Raw genomic sequence first — 15,498 nt, forward strand, 5'->3', positions numbered from 1 at the left:
GCGGTAGTACGCGTACACAAGGTAGAACAGGGAAGTGCATAGGCGGAGCTGTCATTTGTACTAAGGTGATATGTGAAAAGTTTCCGCCGTGATTGTGGCCTCACGACGGGTATTAACAGACTTGCTAGTTGGAGCAAGACTCGTTGGACATTCCATTTTGGAAACCGTTAGGGAATTCAATATTCCGAGATCCACATCGGCAAGAGAGTGTCGAGAATCCTACAACGCAGTGGCAAATGTCCTTCGTTTAACGACCGAGAGCAGCGCCCGTTTCCGTAGATTGGTCAAGCAACACTGTGTGAAGTAACAGCAAGAATCAATGTCGGACGTACGTCAGCACAGTGCGGGGAAATGTGGCGTCAATGGGCTATGGCAGCAGAGGATCGACACGAGTGCCTTTGCTAACAGCGCCACATACCCTGCAAGGCCATACCTGGGTTCGTGACCATAACAGTTGGACCCTAGATGACTGAAAAACTGTGGCCTGGACCGATGAGCCCCAATTTCAGTTGGTAAGCGCTGATGTTAGGATTAGAGTGCGGCGCAGACACCACGAAGCCAAAGACACAAGCTGATGATGCCTCCATATTGGTGTCGGCTTATTTACTTAGAATGGACTAGTTATCTGGTCTAACTAAACCTATCATTTAGAGTAAATGGTTTTGTTCGGTTAGTTGGAGAACATCTGTGGCCATTCATGGACTTCATGTTCCCGAACAACGACGCAATTTTTTTTAGATGACAATGCGCCGTGTCTCTAGGCCATATTTGTTCGCGACTGCATTGAAGAACATTTTGGAGAGTTCGAGCGAACGATTTGGCCACCCAGATCACCCGACATGAATACCATCGAAGATTTATGTGACATAGTCGAGAGATTAGATCGTGCACAAAATCCTGCACCGACAACACTTTCGCAGTTACGGACGACCATAGAAGCAGCATGGTTCATTATTCTGCAGGGGACCTCCAACGACATGTTGAGTCCATGTCACACTTTGTTAGTGCACTTCGCTGGACAGAAGGAGGTCCAACGCTATGTTAAGGGGTACCCTTTGACTCGTGGCACCGCAGTGTACTTTTTTTGGTGTTAGTACCCGTGATCTAGGGATAGCGTCTTTCATTCATAAACATCTTCGGTCCCGAAATTAGAATTATATTAATACCTTCAGCTGCTGACAGGCGTTGATATATACCAACAGGGAGAGGTGAAAATGTGTGTCCCGACTGGGACTCGAATCCACGTGGTTCTGCTTACATGGCAGACGCTCTATCCAACTGAGCCACCCATGGCACAGAGGATAGCGCGACCGCAGGGGCTATCTCGCGCACGCACCCCGCGAGACCCACATTCTCACCTTGTATGTCCACACACTACATTCGTAGTGTCACACCCCAACATACTAATTACTCGTGGAAGACATTTTTACCAAGTCCTGTAAGAGTTCGGGGAATATGTGTGCATCCGCACAGAAGAAGAAGGTCGTGGCCGGTATTGCCAGAACTATATACTTATATAGGTATGGTGTCTGTTCTTTCGGACATCTCCGAAAGAACAGACACCATACCCATATATCTTCAGTCCCGTGTTCGAAACCCGCCGCTGCTTAAATTTTGATTAATAATAGGCATTGGCGGCCGAAGACTTCCGCCGTAAGAAGTCACCCTCATTCTGCCAAAGGCTTCGTCAAAGAGGGCGGAGGAGCGGGCAGAGGTTCAGGGCATTCTCTTGTCCTAGTGGTGGGAAATTCCCCTAAAGGCGGAAGAATCAGTAATGATCAACGGCATGAGGGTGCAGAAGGCAATGGAAACCACTGCATTAAAGACACGAAACGTGTATCCACAGGACATGCGGCCTGTAATTGAAGAAGCGTCATTATGATCTCTCCTTTAGCATAAGATTCCTGAATAGTCCCCCATTCGGATCTCCGGGAAGCGATTGCCAAGGGGGAGGTTACTATGAGAAAAAGATTGAATAAACAACGGAAGGATAACATTCTACGAGTCGGGGCGTGGAATGTCAGAGGCTTGAACGTGGTAGGGAAACTAGAAAATCTGAAAAGGGAAATGCTAAGGCTCAGTCTAGCTACAGTAGGGCTCAGTGAAGTGAAGTGGAAAGATGACAAGGATTTCTGGTCAGATGAGTATAGAGCAATATCAACAGCAGCAGAAAATGGTATAACGGGAGTAGGATTCGTTGTGAATAGGAAGGTAGGGCAGAGATTGTATCACTGTGAACAGTTCACTGCTAGGGTTCTTTTTATCAGAATCGACAGCAAACCAACACCGACAATGATATTTTAGGTATAAATGCCAACGTCGCAAACTCAGGTTGAAGAGACAGAGAAAGTGTATGAGGATATTGAAATGGTAATACAGTATGTAAAAGGATATGAAAATGTAATAGTCATGGGAGACTGGAATGCAGTTGCAGGAGAAGGAGCAGAAGAAAAGGTTACAGGATGATACGGGCTTGGGACAAGGAATGAGAGAGGAGAAATACTAATTGAGTTCTGTAACAAGTTGCAGCTGGTAATAGCGAATACTCTGTTCGAGAATCACAAGAGGAGGAGGCATAGCCGGCTGCGGTGGTAGAGTGGTTCTAGGCGCTTCAGTCCGGAACCGCGCAACTGCTACGGTCGCAGATTCGAATCCTGCCTCGGGCATGGATGTGTGTGATGTCCTTAGGTTAGTTAGGTTTAAGTAATTTTACGTTCTAGGGAACTGATGACCTCAGATGTTGAGTCCCATAGTGCTCAGAGCCATTTGAACCATTTGAGGAGGCATTCTTGGAAAAGGCAGGGTGATACGGGAAGATTTCAGTTAGATTAAATCATGATCAGTCAGAGATTCCGAAATCAGATACTGGATTGTAAGGTGTACCCAGGAGCAGATATAGACTCACATCACAATATAGTAGTGATGAAGAGTAGGCTGAAGTATAAGACATTAGTCAGGAAGAATCAATACGCAAAGAAGTGGGATACGGAAGACTAAGGAATGACGAGATACGGCTGAAGCTCTCTAAGGCCACAGATAGAGCAATAAGGAATAGCGCAGTAGGGAGTACAGTTGAAGAGGAATGAACATCTCTAAAAAGTGCCATCACAGAAGTTGTGAAGGAAAATATAGGTAGAAAGAAGGTAACTGCGAAGAAACCATGGGGAACAGAAGAAACACTTCAGCTGATCGATGAAAAGGGGAAGTACAAGAATGATCCTGGAAACTCAGGAATACAGAAATACAAGTCGCTGAGAAATGAAATAAATAGTAATTGCAGGGAAGCTAAGATGAAAAGGCTGCAGCAAAAATGTGAAGAAATCTAAAGAGAAATGATTGTCGGAAGGACAGACTATACACGTAAGTCAAAACAACCTTTGGTGACATTAAAAGCAAGGGTGATAACATTAAGAGCGCAACGAGAATTCCACGGTTAAGTGCAGAAGAGAGAGCGGATAGGTGGAAAGAGTACATTGAAAGCGTATGAGGGGGAAGATTTGTCTGACGCAATAGAAGAAGAAACAGGAGTCGATTTAGAAGAGACAGGGGATTCATTATTAGAATCAGAAATTAAAAGAGCTTTGATGGACTTAAGATCAAATGAGGCAGAAGGGATAGATAACATTCCATCAGAATTTCTAAAATCATTGGGGGAAGCGGCAACAAAACGACTATTCGCGTTGGTGTGTAAAATGTGTGAGTCTGGCGACATACCACCTGACTTTCGGGAAAGGGGCATCCACACAATTCCGAATACGGCAAGAGCTGACAAGTGCGAGAATTACCACACAATCAGGTTAACAGCTCATGCATCCAAGTTACTTACAAGAATAATAAACAGAATAATGGAAAAGAAAATTCAGGATGCGCTAGATGACGACCAGTTTGGCTTTAGGAAAGGTAAAGGCACGACAGAGGCAATTCTAACGTTGCGGTTGGTAATGGAAGCAAGACTCAAGAAAAATCAAGAACGTTCAAAGGATCTGTCGACCTGGAAGAAGCGCTCGACAACGTAAAATAGTACAAGATGTTTGAAATCAGCTATAGGGATACGTACAACAGCCACGAGGGAATAATAAGAGTGGACGATCAAGAACGAAGTGTTCGTATTGAAAAGGGTGTAGCCTTTCGCCCCTACTGTTCAATCTGTACATTGAGAAAGCAATGATGCAAATAAAAGAAAGATTCAGGAGTGGAATTAAAATACAAGATGAAAGGATATCAATGATACGATTCGCTGATGACATTGCTATCCTGAGTGAAAGTGAAGAAGAATTACATGATGTGCTGAACGGAATGAACACTCTAATGGGTACAGAGTATGGATTGAGAGTAAATCGAAGAAATACGAAGGTAATGAGAATTAGCAGAAATGAGAACAGCGAAAAACTCAATATCAGGATTGATGTCACGAAGCGGATGAAGTTAAGGAATTGTGCAACCTAGGCAGTAAGATAACTAATGACGGACGGAGCAAGGAGGACTACAAAAGCAAACTAGCATTGGAAAAAACGGTGTCCTGGCCAAGAGAAATCTGCTAATATCAAATATCGGCCTTAATTGGAGGAAGAAATTTCTGAGAATCTATGTTTGGAGTACAGCATTGTATGGTAGTGAAACATGGAGTGTGGGAAAACCCGTAAAAAAGTATTGGAGATGTGGTGCTACAGACGAATGTTGAAAATTAGGTGGACTGATACGGTAAAGACTGAGGAGGTTCTGCGCAGAATCGGAGAGGAAAGCAATATGTGGAAAACAATGATAAGATGAAGGGACAGGATGATACGACATCTGTGAAGAACTGAGGCAGTGACTTCCATGGTACTAGAGGGAGCTGTAGAGGGCAAAAACTGTGACTGGAAGGTGAAATATATTCTAAAGAATATTTACAAGCAGGTCACTGTTCCCTAAGGAAGTATGACTAGTCTGTTCCACTGATTTCTATTCAGTAATTTCGAGTGTAGGATCACTGCCTCCTAATGCGGGCGTGGTATGAGATCCTTCTCTGTTAACAGTTTTAGATGTGATGGAGTCCCTCCCGTCCACTCCCACTCCAACTGCAGCGATTATAGTGATAGAAAACATCAGTATTATCAATATAAGCACGTGTATGATAAGTAAAAATCATACAAGTAAAATATATCATTAGCATGTCAAGATAAAATGAAGGCGACTACGAAAACGTCTGTATAGTCTAGGTAGCCGAACGACAAGTAACGACAAAGGCAGTCATAGGGACTCTGCTCCATCGGTACAAATAGAAATATTCTCTTTTGAATCTTTACATCCTGTTCATCGTGTGCGAGCTCCATAGACTGTGTGTTCCGTAGACTCTGCCTCCCATATGCTATAATCCATAAACCAGTTGAATGACTATTGGCATCACGAATACATGTACATTTGATAGGCAGCATCGGCATGTCTTCTAGTCACATGTCATTCTCTGACCACTAATCGGAAAAAGCCAGTTTGGATAAAAAATATGGTTCAAATGGCTCTGAGAACTATGGGACTTAACATCTATGGTTATCAGTCCCCTAGAACTTAGAACTACTTAAACCTAACTAACCTAAGGACATCACACAACACCCAGTCATCACGAGGCAGAGAAAATCCCTGACCCCGCTGGGAATCGAACCCGGGAACCGGGGCTCGGGAAGCGGTTTGGATAAAACACACCGCTAGGTTTTTCAATAAGTCATGAACGTCGTGGCGGATGAATCCGTATACGAGTTATTCTCATCGCTAAAAACCATCAAAAATGGGCAAAGGACCCAGTGATAACTCAGGGAAACTTCTTTGCTTGGAGGTAGTACCAGGTGATCAAAAAGTCAGTATAAATTCGAAAAACGAATAAATCACGGAAGAAAGTAGATAGAGAGGTACAAATTGACACACATGCTTGGAATGACATGGGGTTTTATTATAACCAAAAAAATACAAAAGTTCAAAAAATGTCCGATAGATGGCCTTCATCTGATCAGAATAGCAATAATTAGCATAACAAAGTAAGACAAAGCAAAGATGATGTTCTTTACAGGAAATGCTCCGTATGTCCACCATCATTCCTCAACAATAGCTGTAGTCGAGGTATAATGTTGTGAACAGCACTATAAAGCATGTCCGGAGTGATGGTGAGGCATTGGCGCTGGATGTTGTCTTTCAGCATCCCTAGAGATGTCGGTCGATCACAATACACTTGCGACTTCAGGTAACCCGAAAGCCAATAATCGCACGGACTGAGGTCTGGGGAATTGGGAGGCCAAGCATGACGAAAGTGGCGGCTGAGCACACGATCATCACCAAACGACGCGCGCAAGAGATCTTTCACGCGTTTAGCAATATGGGGTGGAGTGCCATCCTGCATAAACATCGTATCAGTAGGCTGTTTAGGTTCTCATATTGGTAACGCCACCGCCACGTAGCGCTCTGCATGAAAATCACTGGCTGTGCTGTGTGCAGTCTGTGGCTGGTTTGCATTGTTGTTGGCTATTGTAGTGTTGGGTTGTTGGCTGTTAACAGCGCGTAGCGTTGGGCAGTTGGAGGTGAGCAGCCAGCAGTGGTGGATGTGGGGAGAGAAATGGCGGAGTTTTGAAATTTGTAAGACTGGATGTCATGAACTGCTACGTATATTATGATTTTTCAACACTATTAAGGTAAATACATTGTTTGTTCTCTATCAAAATCTTTCATTTGCTAACTATGCCTATTAGTAGTTAGTGCCTTCAGTAGTTTGAATCTTTTATTTAGCTGGCAGTAGTGGCGCTCGCTGTATTGCAGTAGTTCGAGTAACGAAGACTTTTGGTGAGGTAAGTGATTTGTGAAAGGTATAGGTTAATGTTAGTCAGGGCCATTCTTTTGTAGGGATTTTTGAAAGTCAGATTGCTTTGCGCTAAAAATATGGTTTGTCAGTTTAAGCACAGTCTTGTATAATATTTCAAAGGGGACGTTTCAATCGTACGTTCCAGCACGTGTTTATCATCCATGCTGGGAATGATGCGATTTTGTAACATATTGGCGTTCCTCTCACCCGTCCCGGTAGCAGTTTTGCTCTCCAGCGCCATCTGTCGGACAGTTTGTGAACTTAATTTTTTTTTTTTGTTCTAATAAAACCCCATGTCATTTCAAGGATGTGTGTCAGTTTTTACCTCTCTATCTACATTATTCCGTGTTTTATTAAGTTTTCAAATTTATACTGACTGTTTAATCACCCGGTATATTTCTTCTAAGGCCGGAAAAATAAGCAATGATCAACGGCATGACGATGTAGAAGGCGATGTGGTACACAGGAACGGAGACACAGGACACGCCATCTGACCTAAATTATCCGGACATTGTGGACTTAAAATGTGGGCTGTGTCCGCCTTTCCCCATTATGACGGCTTGAAATCTGTACGGGACACTTACTGTGAATGAGGTGTCTGAATGTCTGTTGAGGAATGGGGGCACATTCTTCCTGAAGAGCCGAAAGCAATGGCGTAGTTATATTAGGACGTGAGGTCTAGAGCGAAGTCGACGTCCTGTAGGATTCAGGTCTATTTCTGGACAGGCAAGTCCATTTCAGGAATTTTATTGTCCAGGAAACCGTTGCCCTACACTTGTTGCTTTAGAGCAAGGTGCATTATCATGCTGATATAACAGACGCCGAACTGTTGCTGTACTGTACGCAGTATTTACTGCTGTACAATTGTTCGCTTGGTTCCGTATTTAGCGCTTTCTTGAACGCAATAAGAAAACCCACCCCATACCGTAAAACCACCTCTATACTTCACTGTTTGTGCTGTTTGCGGTGATGACAGATCGCATTCTGCAGGCATTACCCAAACCAAAACTTTACCATCGGACTGGCACATGATATAGTGTGCTTCATCACTCCAAGTCACTTGTTTCCAATCAGCCACTGTCCTGTTGAGAACCTTCAACATCGCAGCGCGTCAGCAATCGTTGGTTAATATATTAAAAAACTATAAACCCGCCTCGATTGCGAAAAAAACACCTAGTGTTAACCTAGGTTTCGGCGTAGATAATTACACCTTCTTTAGAACAATAAAACCCACAAGTGCCTAAGAAGACCTTTTTGAATGATTAAAAGAACACCATAGCTATACATTTATAACCGAAAAAAAGGAAAATACAAGCAGTACATATGTCTAAACTCAAAACCACTACTTAACTTTTTTATTGTTCTGAGGAAGGTGTAGTTATCTACGCCGAAACCCAGGTTAACACTAGGTGCTTTTTTCGCAATCGAGGCGGGATTCTACTTTTTTAATATAAATTGTCCTGTTGCGTTGCTCTTTACACCACCTCAATCGTCACTTAACATTAACAACGGACATGTGTGGCTTCTGATGAGCTGGTCGACTATTGTAGTCCATTCTTTTTAACTCCCTAGGCACAATCATTGTCCTAGCCGCACTGCTCGTAGACTTTGAAATTCACGACTGATTCCTTCCGCTGATTTCTTGCGATTTTTTATAACCACCATATGCAATACTCGACGGTCGCTGTCCGCCAGTGGTTAAGGTCTGTCTGGAGTTGATTTAGCTACGGTTGTTCCTGCGCAGTTCCACTTCACAGTCACATCAGCAACAGTCAACCTGGGCAGCGTTGGAGGAGCTAAAATGTCCATATTGGATTTGTTGCTAAGGTGAAGTTCTCAACGGCTAGTCCAGTAGGAAAGCCGCTGAGCCCTTCTCACCAACCCAGTCTTATTTAACTGCATTCCTGGTAGTTCCCACATCCCTCTATAATGGTGGGTCCGCGTCTCCTGAGATATAGTGGTCAGTTCCTCATTGAATAGGGGTGTTCAGGTCCTTTTGGTCAGGTAATGTATGTAAACATGCAGACATCTGAAGCCTTCTCCGGGTGAACACTTTCTATACAAATATTCCTGACACGAACTGCGAGTGTAAACTGCTTCGAAAGGATTCTTCATGAGGGGGAGAAGTAAGACTAACGTTCTCCGAATATAGACGTGTAATGTCAGGAGTTTGCAGGGAAACTGAAGAATATGAACACAGCGGCTAGCAAGTTAAAGTTAGACTTGCTAGGGATTAATGTGTTTAAATGAAAACAGGAGCCGGCCGGTGTGGCCGAGCGGTTCTAGGCGCTGCAGTCTGGAACCGTGAGACCGCTACGGTCGCAGGTTCGAATCCTGCCTCGGGCATGGGTGTGTGTGATGTCCTTAGCTTAGTTCGTTTTAAGTAGTTCTAAGTTCTAGGGGACTGATGACCTCAGATGTTAAGTCCGCCGGCCGGTGTGGCCAAGCGGTTAAAGGCGCTTCAGTCTGGAACCGCGCGACCGCTACGGTCGCAGGTTCGAATCCTGCCTCGGGCATGGCTGTGTGTGATGTCCTTAGGTTAGTTAGGTTTAAGTAGTTCTATGTTCTAGGGGACTGATGACCTTAGATGTTATGTCCCATAGTGCTCAGAGCCATTTGAACCATTTGAAAACAGGATTTCGGGTTTGTTGGTCGCAGAACTACAACAACAGCATCAGTGAACCGGCTCTTGTTAGCGATGTAGTAACCGCATAAATACAAGGTGTACTACTTTGCTTCCGCCGCTTTTTCCCCAACGTTTGATGCTTTAACGAAACAAATTAACTGCGTTCGATAACGAGCACCTGTGATTGTTTCACTTGGTTTAAACACCACACAGTACACGACGCCGAGCTGGTCCTACCAAATGCAGAGCATGACTTTGGAGCTGTGAATATTCGGTTTGGCCGTCGACGTGGAAGCATGGCCGGGATATCCCATGATTTTTTACGTTTAGGGTTATCGTAATGAACCCATTTTTCGTCTCCGGTCACATTGCGATGCAGAAATCCCTTCCGTTTTTGCCTCTGAACCAACTGTTCACAAACGCACAAACGCCGTTCAACGTCTCTTGGTTTCAGCTCACATGGGACCAAAGTTCCTTCTTTCTAAACCAAGCCCATAGCCTTCAGATGTTTTGAAACGGCTTGCTGTGTCACTCGCACTAATCGTGGCAGTTCTTCTTGAGTTTGACGCGAGTCTTCACTCAGCATCATTGCAAACATTCTCTCTTCAACCACTGTGCCGATCTACGACGTTACAATGACCGTTCTTGAAGCGTTGAAACCACTCACGGCACGTTATTTCACTAATAGCGTCCATACCACGCGTACTTGAGAGTATTCGATGAGACTCAGCCGCTGTTTTCTTCATACTGAAAAAAGAAACAGTGACACCTCCCGCAAATGACGAGAATTAGGCTCATAAACTGACATTTTCAATCAAGAACAGCTTTATGATGCAGACACAAATCGACTAATGTTTGAATGAAGTTATGTTGACCGAGGTCCAAGCTAGCTACCTGACTTCTGAGATCTGCTTCTTTCGACCGCTACTTACCGTTGTCGCCACCTATCGGCAAATGGCGGAAGCAAAGTTATACACCTTGTATGTTCCCCTTGTTGTACAGAAACCAACGACATCTAGTATTGCTCAGCTTAACTTGCTCACGACACACGGAATGGAAAGAATATTTGAGGAAATAGAGGCTTTAATTAAAAACCAAATGGAGTTGATAATTTGGAGTGGGTGATTGGTGCCTAACAGCAGGGATGAGAAAGTAGAGCAGAATTTGTAGAGAATATTGTATGGCGAAGAGACATAAGAACGTGACTTCTACAGATCTGTTGCGGGGCATGAATACAAAGGAAAAGAGCCCTCCACTAGCCCCCAACAATTGTTTAAGTACCGAATGAAAGTTAACAGATATGGCGGCCGAAGCTTCCCGTATGAGTCACCCAAATTATGTAAACGTTCTACTCGAAAGAAGGCGGCTGAGCAGATAGAGGTTCAAGTCATCCTATTGGGCGTCGTGGAATTTCTCTGCGGCCGCCCCTTCTCGCTCTGTACTCCATTATTTCTGCCACTACACTTCACTAAATCCCACTATATCTAACTTCAGCCTATCTCTAACTTCAGCCTATCCTTTTCTCTCTAGAAGTTCTCGAATCTACCTACCCGATTAAGGCGTCGAACATTCCACACAGCAGTTATTAGGACGCCAGTTTTTTTTTTTCTGATGGCAACCTCCTTGGAGATCCGAAAGGAGGACTATTTTACCTCCGAAATATATTACCCAAGATGATGCTATCATCATTGAACCTCACAGTAGATGCATGCCTCTGGAAAGAAAAATGGCTGGGGTTACCCCTAATCTTCAGCTGTCCTCAGTACCAATATAACAAGGCCAGACTGTTGCACCTGCAACTACCGAAAAGTTGCTCCTCAGGCAGCATATGTTAGTCTGCCCTTTCCACAGAAACTCCTTCGACGTGTCCGCACGTGTGTTACGGCTAGCTGAATCTTTGTGGCATGTAAGCCACTCCACCTCGGTAAGGTCCACTACAGGACTTATTTAATGGAATGAGCAGCCTAGTGATCACAGAATATGGACCGCGAGTGAAGCATAGGATGATGAAAGTTTCGAGGATCAGCGGAAATGAGATAAGCAAGAAATCCACCGTAAAAGTTGGGAGAGTACGTAATAGACGAAGCGACGAAAGTGACTTAGTGACGGAAGTCTGCTACGTCGGAAGCGAAGTGACGCATGGTGGAGACAGAAAGTAAGTCAGAATAATCAGGCTACAACAGGTAAAGGGAGTATTCTCCGTCAAAAGGAAACAGGTCTTACGAAATATGGGCCTCAGTTTGTGAACGTTCGTCATGTACATCATTGGATGGAAATGAGCGAGCCGGCCGCAGTGGCCGAGCGGTTCTAGGCGCTTCAGTCTGGAATCGCGCGACCGCTACAGTCGCAGGTTGGAATCTTGCCTCGGGCTTGGATGTGTGTCATGTCCTTAGGTTAGTTACGTATAAGTAGTTCTAAGTTCTAGGGGACTGATGACCTTAGATGTTAAGTCCCATAGTGCTCAGAGCCATTTTTTGGAAATGGCCGGTTTGGATGAGATCAGGTCATTTCATGTCATAGCATCATCAATAATTTCATCTCCGTTGATCCATTCATTTCATTTTGAAGCATTTAATTCGTATACAAGTCTATATAATGTGTTTCTTCGTTGTGTTTATTTCTCTCGAGACAATTGTTGTAGTTGCACTACTCGTATCTTTCATACTAAATACTACTTTAGCAATTTTCCTTGATTGGTAGAAACCACTGTATGTATATTTGAAAGATATTGTGCGTTATACTCACAGATGGTGAATCTATCTTCCTCTAATGACTCTGCAGATCTGAAACACAGAAAATAGGCTCATGTAGGTAATGAATTTCATCCTGTAAGTTAATGTGCTCCAGCAATTACAAAATCTTTCTGATGTGATTCCATATCTAGTGAAGCCTGAGTAGGTTCCCCAAATTTATGAATTTTTATTGCAAGTGCCCTTCTATTACATTTGAACGATACTGTTTCTGCATTTCATAAAATATGCAAGTTTTAAAAATTAGAGGCACGAAACACTGTGCAGGCATGCTAATGATGCGCAGCCTCCATGGAATCGAAAGGAGGGTCATAAATAAAAATGATAAATTACAGAATCGGGTGACAAGCGACCAGTGCTGTAGCGTACAACGAAGAACATAAAAACAATGATCCACTCCAACAATGGGACACACGGCATACAAAAAGTTAAAAATAATTCTGGATAGTCAATTAAAAATGAACACTGCGTTCTTGCAGAATTACACTCACTGTGAACAACATGAATATGAATCATAAGTAAGACAACACAAATACAATGTTTTGAGGTAGCCGCGAAGGTGTAGTTAGTGCCCATTCGAGTTTCTAGAAACTGTTAGAATTCAAAAGCCTCTGCTGTGAATGAAGTCCATCTCTTCCACTGTACAAGATCTTTATGGACGTAATTTTTTTTAATTCACTCGGTTTAGCCAAATGCCAGCGTACTGGAGTTGGGGCGAGGAGGTTCCCACTTTATTCCGCTCTCTTGTAGGCGACTCGAAGTTTTACGCGGTCTAAATCTATCGATATTCGTAGAAACGCCTCCTTTTAATTTCTCCTGTCCTGTTACTCACAGGTCTACTGATTATTAATATGTAAATGAATTGACTGAATACCGTAGCGTTTTACTGTACCCTTTCTTTCAAGGCGACTTGTTAACCAATTTACTCCATACTTATGGAGAAAGCAAAAGTTTAAAGAAATTTTCGAGAAGCGCCAACATTTGACACTGCTTGTTAAAAATTAACAATAGAAAGTACGTTAGAATCATCTTTGATTTTGCCTGTTGTCGCACAGCTACTTTCGGATTTGGTTTTTACTGTCAGACACACAGTATTGCAATATCTAAAAGCTACACGTCTGACCGGATCCCATGAAGTTTACTTTGACACATATTTAACATATTTAGTAACTTTTGTGCTAGTTACTGAATTTTCTTAGCCACTATTTTACATGCTGACTTGAATGACTTTTGAGGCAAGCAACCGTGATGTACTCACATACTTGACATTCGCTGAATCAGTCAGGAACGTTCCGTGGCTGATTTTTTTTTTTAAATGTGTATCTTCAGATAGCGGCTGTATGTTGACGAGTAACATTAGCGTTACTCTCAAGGCATGAAAAAATAATGAGTAAATAAATATTAGAAAATCCTTCACAATGACGGGGCCGTTACCTGTTGAAATGCTGCCAGTGTGACGACTGTACCCGGAAGTATTCTCGTGATGTATTCCGATGTTTTTTCGTTGTTCGCTTCTTGCTTACTTTACGAGAATAGACCAAGAGCACTGCACGCATCTACGAGGGTGAGTGAATTGAAAACCTTAAATTTCTAATAACAAATCGAAATTTCGCGCCGTTATCCTGTAAGTTGGTAAGCGTGCTAGAAACAGCGTGCAGAATGTCCTGTAGGTGGCAGCATAGTGCAGATGCACACATACCGTCGCAGTATCAGTATAAAGATGGCCGCCTCACTTGGACTTGCACCAGGGAAGAACAGCGTTCTGTTATTCTGTTGTTGCATAGTGAAGGTGTGAAGCCTATTGAAAATCATCGACGAATGAAGGTTCAGTACGGTGATGCATGTTTGTCACAGCAGCCAGTCTACGAATGGAGTAGGAAGTTCCCAAATGGCGTGACTTCAGTGGAAAATGGTCGTCGTCCAGTTCAGGTACAACGAGTTGTGACTCCACAGAACATTGTAGCAGTTGAAGCCATAGTGAAGGAAAACCGCTGAGTGACACTGAATGACGTTGCAGCATGTTTACAGATTTGTCATGGGTCAGCACACCACATTGTGCATGATGTGCTTCAGTTTCACAAAGTGTCTGCAAGATGGGTGCCTCGTCAGCTGACTCCGGAAATGAGAGAACGACGTGTTGATGCTTGTGAAGAACTTCTTCGGCGCTTTAAAAGAGAAGGTGATGGCTTCCTTGCAAGAATCGTTACTGGGGACGAAACCTGGATTCACTTCCACCAACCGGAAACGAAGAGAGGGAGCAAGGAATGGTGGCATTCCTCACCACCAAAACCAAAGAAGTTTCGAACAGAACCATCAGCAGGGATGGTTATGCTGACTCTCTTTTGGGACGAAAACGGCGTCATTTTGGAGCATTAAATGCCTAGAGGGACCACTGTCACCAGTGCATCATACACAGATCTCCTAAAAATCATCTGCTGCCGGCAATCAAATCGACGTGGATTGCTGTCAGCAAGAGTCCTTTTGCAACATGACAATGCAAGGCCCCACACTGACCGTACAACAGTTGCAACAATCACAGACCTGCATTTTGAGTGTCTTCCTCATCCACCATACTCACTAGACCTTGCCCCAAGTGATTTCCGTATGTCTGTACCACTCAAAGACGTAATGCGAGGAAAGAAGTTCCGTTCTGATGAAGAGGTACGCGACGCGGTGCATGAGTGGTTGCGCGGACTACCAAAAGAATTTTTTCTAAAGGTATTTATGCACTTTGTAAGGGCAGGAGGACTTGCACTGAGCGTGGGGGAGATTAAGTTGAAAATTGATACAGCTTTGTACCACTTCTGCACAATAAATAATATTTAAAAAAATTAAGGTTTTGATTTGACTCACCCTCGTACAAGTTTCGTCTTCCATTGGGTTCTATTTCCTGCTTTCTGCCGCCAGTCACCCTCTTCAACGATCTGCAGCAAGTCGTCATGAATTCCATCGCTCCACCTTTTCTATGGTCTACCTAACGATCATCTTCTGCGGGGAATAAAATCCATGGATTTCGCAGGCCATCGATGTTTATCCATCTGAGCGAGATAATCTGCAATTATAAGCCGTTTGGTTTTCATCAAGCGTACAAAAGTTGATCTGTTGTATACCTTATCCAGTTCAGAATTACGCCGGATCCTCTATTACCCCACGATCTCTTCTTGTACCACATCATAGATTTTCCTGAAGACTTTCCTCTTCTTATCTGAACCAAAATCGTTCTCCTGTACGTTATCACTTATGTAGTTTGCTGAATTATTTGCAATGTATTAGCACTTAATGGTTTAATTTAGTACTTC

General features: G+C 43.5%; 1 protein-coding gene across 1 annotated transcript in view; it reads right to left on the reverse strand.

Annotated features, from left to right (window-relative positions):
* LOC124619553 (synaptotagmin 1-like) overlaps window positions 1-12,231 on the reverse strand; it is a 473,464-nt gene extending 461,233 nt beyond the window's left edge. The window contains exon 1 of the mRNA XM_047146029.1: window positions 12,195-12,231. The gene's annotated coding sequence lies outside the window, so the exon portion shown is untranslated. The remainder of the gene's footprint in view (window positions 1-12,194) is intronic.
* Window positions 12,232-15,498: the final 3,267 nt, after the last annotated feature.

The sequence above is a fragment of the Schistocerca americana genome, chromosome 6 (genome assembly GCF_021461395.2).
Source record: "Schistocerca americana isolate TAMUIC-IGC-003095 chromosome 6, iqSchAmer2.1, whole genome shotgun sequence".
NCBI lineage: Eukaryota > Metazoa > Arthropoda > Insecta > Orthoptera > Acrididae > Schistocerca > Schistocerca americana.